The sequence below is a fragment of the Schistosoma mansoni genome (genome assembly GCF_000237925.1).
Source record: "Schistosoma mansoni, WGS project CABG00000000 data, chromosome 1 unplaced supercontig 0094, strain Puerto Rico, whole genome shotgun sequence".
NCBI lineage: Eukaryota > Metazoa > Platyhelminthes > Trematoda > Strigeidida > Schistosomatidae > Schistosoma > Schistosoma mansoni.
Genome location: NW_017385991.1, coordinates 660532 through 668356, shown reverse-complemented (window position 1 = coordinate 668356; position 7825 = coordinate 660532).

The following is a 7825-nucleotide window of genomic DNA, read 5'->3' as shown; positions in this document are numbered from 1 at the left end:
TCGGTCAAAGGCTCCGGGTGTGGGCCCCTAAGAACACTACCTGCTTCAATTCGGGCAGCTGGGCAGTATCACAGCCCTCAAGCAAATCGAATGAGATTTGTGTGGCGCATATATATCTGGTGCCACGTTGTACCAATATTTACATGTTTAAATAAATAATAAATAAATAACCCCTATCACTAAATAAATGATTCTAAGAAATTAGTACTTTACGATAACATCCCAACTTTGCAAACAGGTGAGTACTGTGTTTTTACGGCGATGAAACATCAACACTATGACAAAGGTATGTTTAATTGGTGAGTCACAAATAGGATTAACTGAGTTTCCTAGAATTCACTGTTAACAGCTATCCAAAATTATCAGAAGGCACCTAATATTTTTCAAAAAGATATTTTGGAAGCTTAGATCTAAACAAAATTTCTCAGAATGACGAGCATAATTACATACTTTCCACTAACCTTTCTCTTTAGTCTACTAGGTCAAGTTCCAAAATTTCTGTCAATTTTAGAAACCTTTGCAGAAGATTCTACCGTTCTAATATAGTCTGTAAATTAATACGTATGCTGAATTGTAAAGATTTTGCATTATTTCCTTCTCTCCTTTTCATTCAAGGTTAATGACTCGGAGATTGTTAGTGTTTAAATGTAGATTAAAAATTCAGTACTTAAAGTGTTCCATATTCCAGGGAACAAATGGCTTATGAATCAATAGTTGGTCACCGGCTACCATGGAACTGCATCTTCTCACGATGCTCCACTACCTTGTGAATCAGACCTTTGGGTCGAAGGCTCAGGGTGTGACCCCCTAAGAAAATCACCTGGCTCAGTTTGAACACCTGGGCATTATCACAGCCCTCACACAAATCAAATGAGATTTATGCGGCGCATATATTTGGTGCCCCTTTGTACCAACATTTACATGTTTAAATAAATAAATAAATAATATTCCAGACCTATCAAGTATTTATTATTGCTATTATTTATATAATTAACACTTTTCCTGTTATTGCTCATACAAAATGATCAGTAGGAGATAGTTGATAAATTTGGAGACGGTGAAATCGATAGATTCCAGAGTTAACTAATTGCAAGCGGAGAATGAATTTTTTCAGCTATTCTAATTCAATACTGTATATTTGATTCACACTATTAAAACTATCGCTACTAATAATTTCCCGATTATTATTTTCTTTTCAAAAGATTGTTCACTGTCATGACTAATTGTATCCACTACTCATAATCACTATAGATACACTACTATCGTCTTATATTTCAAAATTATTTCCTGGAAAACCTTATCAACACGCTATAATAACAATTCCTCTACTTTGTTTAATTATTCCAAAATCTATCTTCAGATATCTAAATATATCAAATAATACATGACAATTCACTTTTAGGCCTAAGAATAACTCTCAGTGTTTAATGGACTGGTTGGTGGAAATTACTTAACAATATGACTGAAGAGTGGACCCGAAAATTTCTTGTTGCCTGTTCAGAAGACCGAAGAATTATGAGTATGCACTATTGAGGTAACATATTCTGAAGAAATATTTGTGCTTTCTCTCCCGTTATTTTGTCCGTGAAGAAGAATTTACCAGAAAAAGGGATATCTAAATGTTATGTACTTGAAACGATTTATTCAAGTGACTTATGCTATTATTTATACTTAAGTTTACTCTTAAGGCTTTCCATTTATTTAAATGTAAAATGAATCTATGTTAACATTTTTAACTATCGAATCAAACTTCAATATCCTGTATATACTATGTCAGTAAGAAGAAAATATACGGAGAGTTAGTCAGTTAGTCAACTACCAGCATAACTCAGACAAATTGTCAGTTACCTCATGGACCGATTCGGCTACCCAATGGGGGATGTAGACGGAACAGTTGTGATGTAAAGTCGATGTCTTCTTACACTGATATCTATGACTTATAAAAAATGTAAGTATGTAGCTTGAAGAATTTGTTATTTTAACCTAGTTGTTAACTTATAAATTAGTCGGTTTTTGATATACTTATATTTGGAATGTAGAAAGAAAAACGAATGGACGTTTCACCATTTGAAATAAGAATCTCTCAAAAAAACAGTCCAAGTTACATAATGCTAAAGTAGGAAGTATGTGAATTTGTATGTGTATATGAAAAAGCAAAGTCTAAATATAAATAAATAGGAAATTGATAATTTAAGGGGGTGAAGAACAAATGAAAACAATCAAGCTTTTCTTATCTATGATGACCATATACTGAGTATAGACTACAGTTACTTGTCCGATAGAAATAGAAGAAAACATCATAGAATATTAGGAAATTGACTCGCACAAGCAAGTGGCTATCAGGACTCAGTGGCTGAGTGGATAATGCGATGGCGTTTGAAGCGAGGGTACCGGGTTAGAGTCCCACAGTGAACATCAACTCTGAGATGCAGGTACATCCAGCTGACGAGTCCCGAATAGGACGAAACGCGCGTCAAACTGGATTTCACTGCTAGCCACTATCCATCTTTGCTTACCATGCTTGTGAATTAAGGCTATATTGAGGCAATACGCACAGTATGCACATATGCCAATTAGAGACTGACCAGTTGTAGTCCTAACACATCGATGGGAAGATTCAAACAAACAATAGTGGGTGAATTTAATTGACTGGTTACTTTATCCATATCCGCCATGAGGGTATTGTAAATTTTATAAAAATTGAACTGTAATTAATAGACTGGTAGCTTATTTAAATGTTTCAGATCACTTATTTTCCCATTGTACAAATGTATTCCCATGAGCGGTTAAGTTTGGTTTTAATGAACTAGTTAAGAATGATAATAGCATGCACTTAAAGCGTTTATAAGAAGCCTACAATTAATTATGGTTTATTCTCGTTGTTTATCATTTAAATTCTAACCTTAAGTTTCTCAAGTTTTTAAAAGGAAAGGTGGTGAGGCGTTGCATCATAGCCGATGTCAGTTAGTGTTGAAAACTCTGCCCCTAATTTTTAAACCTAACTCAGAACTCCCGTTTAACGCTAAATACATAACTCTAGCCCTTTTACGTAGTTCTTACGCATTTACTCTGTTCAGGTCTTTCCAAATCACCAATGGATATAATCACAAAGTAAATAACTACCTATCGTTATTATTATTATCATCAGCTTTATTCAATATTATATTTTTGGTACAATATAGAACTCTCAGCATAATGTTTTTCAAAAAGTTTCTTTTTCTTATTTCTTGACCGATCCTGACAATAAATATTGAGTGATAGCCAGTTAGATGTCAGCATTTCCGAACTGAACGTCTGAATAGTGTTCATTCTTTTCAATGTCAGTAACTAAGGTGTCTGCGATTGGGTTTTTTGTAACCTGTAAACTGAAAGGTCGTAAACGTCTCATAAACTCGTCTGAATAGGTTATGAGATTGATAGACATAATGATGTGTTAAAACAAACAAACAGATAACTTGTTGAAATATCGAGATGGAAGGAACGGGTAGCCCATATATTCAAACAGGCAGCTAAAGATGTCACCAAATAGTTTCCTCTTGATCTGTGTGGATGACGTAATCACAGTTGTTAATTCTCTGATATATTTTCCTCAGTCTAAAGTTTCTTTAAATTCATAGGTTTTAAATTTGTAGGATTTCGGCAACCAGTCACAAGCGTTCAATTATCCCCATTGGTTAGTTAATCTCTAAGAAGTTTCATTCATTTGGAAGATTTATAAGAATTAACATTTCAATTCACCAATATCAGAAGGGGGGTTCGTGAAGATTTTAGTAACTTTATATATTTGAGATCATTAGTCAGTTGAAGCTAGACCACCATTGAAAACCTAGAAGCACTAGTGAGAAGTCGTGACCAGTGGAGCTAATCCATGTCAGGTAGAGACAGGTATCTACCTCAGTACAATGGAAGTTGGTCGCGCAATTTCGTGGATTGGTTGAAGTTAAACATTAACACCGTTGGATGCAGGCTGGCTCAGTGGTCTATCGGTTAAGTGCTCGCGCGCGAGACTAGTAGATCCTGGGTTCAAATCCCGCGAGGCGGAATCGTGGATGCGCACTGCCGAGGAGTCCCACAATAAGACGAAACGGCCGTCAAGAAGTGCTTCCAGGTTTTCCATAGTGTTCTAGCTTCAATTGACTCATGATCTCAACCATAAGTCGAATTTTATCTACATTCAACTACTTCATATTAGTTTCAGATGTATTTCAATGAAAACAATCATGTCATGACCTTAAATTATATTTACATTCAACTTTTGATTTATTCATTGTTGACTACCAATTTTGTTTTATATGAAATTAATTCATTTGAATTCTATCAAAATATCACATTCACATTGTTCGTTTGTTTGTTTTCTTTTAGTTCTCCTTTATTCACTTTGATAGTGTTCTCAACTAAATTTAATGTTGACTTGTATTGTTTTCAATTTTGATTATTGTGTGTTGTCAAGCTCAAAACAGAAAAAAAAATTAATTAAACACATTTTCATCTCATATGATTTTCTATTGAGAATCATATGCTCATTTCCTGTAACTAGGCAACTTAGACCCTAATGGTTTGTTGTCATGTGTATATATAGATACATATTATTGATTAATTGATAAATGATTAAAACGTTTTGAATTCGTGTTGGAAATTTCCATAAGCTTCCTATTGTGGTGTGGGTTACTTATATCCACATGAGTAGTATAAAACGATGGTCAGGTATTGAATATATGGCGAGACTATAATTTATGGACGAGCCAATCAGAAGCGTTTGAGGGATTTTAAAGTCACGGCGCCGACTTCAGTACCTGATGCTCATGTACGATCGGTTCACAGAGAATTTTAGAGAAGACTTGACAATTAAGCGGCTACAACAGATGAGACTACTAAGAAGTTCCTGTATTCTTAATTGCGGGTATTAAATGACTTGTAGACCTTGTGTAGACTACCGTGATGTTGTCCTTCGATGTAATATATGTTGAAGAAGACGTCTGCCAGAATAGGAACTTTTTTCGCTCGATCTAGACTGAGACTAAGGCAAATTATTAATTATTAATTGCCACAAACTATTTAATAAAAGCACTAGTAACATTGACTGCAATAATCGCAGATGTTACTGAAGCTTCGTCTGTTCAGTGGTATGAGTATTGTAGGAATATATGCGTAATGAAAATGACAAATTTTCACAGTCGGAGTACACAAAACAGTATTAAAGCTATGTGGTCAGTGCTGAGAGAGTATTTGCGACCTTATCTTGGCTCCAGAGATCGACTATTATGGAGCCATATGGATGAGTTCCTCTACCCAATGCATTACGATTGTAGAACCTCTTTCTAACATTGATAAATTTTCGGACCATGTAAAAGGAGTTTATCCACTTTAACACTTTGGTTTTGTATAATATATTTTTACTCTATGCTGACTGTTTACTGTTTGGCTAACATTTCTCAGTATCACTTGCGATTCGTTCAAAGGTCGTCCATAAATTATAGTCTCGCCGAATGTATTTCAGTGGAAGATCGATAAGGAGAAAACAGAAATGAGACGCAATCGGTATGAAAATGCATGAACAATAATAATCGAAGATGGATTGATATTTGCAGAAGGAATGGTCAAGATTGAGACACTTCTCATTCGACTTAATCAACACACGCCACCATTGCTAATGTTCTGAGTGCACGAAGTGCTATTCCAGGTCGCCTGAAGCCACTCTCTAAACTACATGTTGGGGCTTTTAATGTTCTGACCATGTATCAAATGAGACAATAGGCTTGTTTATCTAAGACACTAGTATCTTGAGTCATCAAAATGTGCTACGTCTCTGAAGTGTGCGTACAAGATCCATGTACAGTCATTCATTTGTCCTCACCTTGTCAATATTAGGGATCGACATGATTCACTCTTCGAGTAACTGGCATCCATACTACTACTTCCCGTATCTTCACTTGTGTAGGTTTAACACTGAGTTCCAGAGCAGAACAATATCTCCTAGACTGTATTCCAATGGACAGTCTCTTGTGAGCTTTTCAGCTAAACAGTAAGAACTTGAAAGAATATGTACACGCCTCTGTCTTTCCCCTGTCTCTGCCTACGCTCCCAGTGATTGAAACGCGGATGAAGTAAAATAATAATTTCATGAGAAGGTATTCAACCGCTTTTAAAAGGATAAACTTTCTAATGTAGTAATGGTGGTGGGTGATTTTAATGCTCGAGTAGGTAAACTGGGAGTAGAATTACCACCCACAGTAAGAAATCCTTTTAGAGTCCAACTTAACGATGAAAAAGTTAAAAATATATCTTAGGAATAACTACAGAGTAAGTTAGTCAACCGTAGCTTGACATAATATTCGAAAAGCTGCGCAACATTCGTAACTTAAACCAAAAGGTTAGGAGAATCAATAGATTTCAGCTGCGTCTACAGGACTAATGGATGCTCTTAAACTCATCCTACGTGACTGAGAACACGTTGAGAATAGGTGGATAAAAAGCCTACGTGATTATCTTGAGTAGTGATGGGTAGCGAAAGCAGAAGAGGTGTAAAATGAAGCGGTGATAGTGGACAGTAGACAAATGTTCATACTTATCAAGGAAACAGGTGTTACAAATCCGACTGTTGGTGAAACTATCTCAGATAAAGATGGAACTACTATTCACTCTCAATCCAGGAAATTGAACTGATGGCCAAACATTTTAGGAAACATCTTAACTGACCTTCAGCTACATTTCAGTTACCCACTATCTCCAAGTAACCTGAATGGCAAACCGATGTAAGTCCTCTAACTCTTAGTGAGGCTGAGAATATAATGTCTAAAATATTAGCCTCAATAATACTTCGACAACTAAGTAGTGCTCGTAAAGAGCAAACCCTAGAAGATCATTCTGGTTTCAGACCTGGACCTGGATGTACAGTCCAAATACTCACTCTTCGACAGGTTCTGGAAAATAGACATACTTTTCGACGTTTGACAATCGTTGTATTCCTTGACCTTAAGGATGTGTTCGACTGTGTTGATCGTGAGGTTCAGTTCAGTGTCTGTCATTGGAAGATGTACCGAAGAAGAACATTAACTTTGTAAAGGCTGTCTACTCGAACACTACCGTAAGATATCAAACATAGTGGTTGAATTACCTAACTACAAACTTTATTGTCAAGATTTGTCATTTATCATATTGTGTTAGTATACTAGTGTTGTGATGATGCTTATGTTTTTAGATCAGTAGTCATTGAAAAGAATGCAATATGAGTCAAAATAATGAATTAAGTGTAGTTTGAAATGATGATCACACAATTCCAAGCCAATTCTTAGAACATATCTTCATCACTCTAAGACTTGAAGGTTTCGAGGTCGACTTATTTTGAAGTTGTTTACAGGCACTACTGAACAATCTCAAAACCACACACACATACAAGGAACTAAAATATTATCAGAAAGGAGTTTTGTGGAGATTTTAGTAATATTATATAGTTGAAATCATGAGTCAATTGAAGCTAGATCATTATGGAAAACCTGGAAGCACTGGACGGTCATTTTGTCCTATTGTGGGACTCCTCATGAAGTCTGGTGTGAGTGAAACAATCTACGAGGATGACGGGATGCCAATCACTAACATCTCTCGACATCTTGGATGATGGGCGGAATTTTTCGAAGGGCAGTTCAACTGGCCTGCTGCTCCGGCAACATCAACCAGTTTGTCCTGCCCCCCATGGCCGGTGACGACTGATCCACCAAACGAGGCGGAAGTCCGCAAGGAACTCCAACTCTTGAAACGTTACAAATCACCGGGCCCAGATGACTTACCTCCCGGCTCTTTTTAAAGATGGTGGTGACTTTCTGACTAA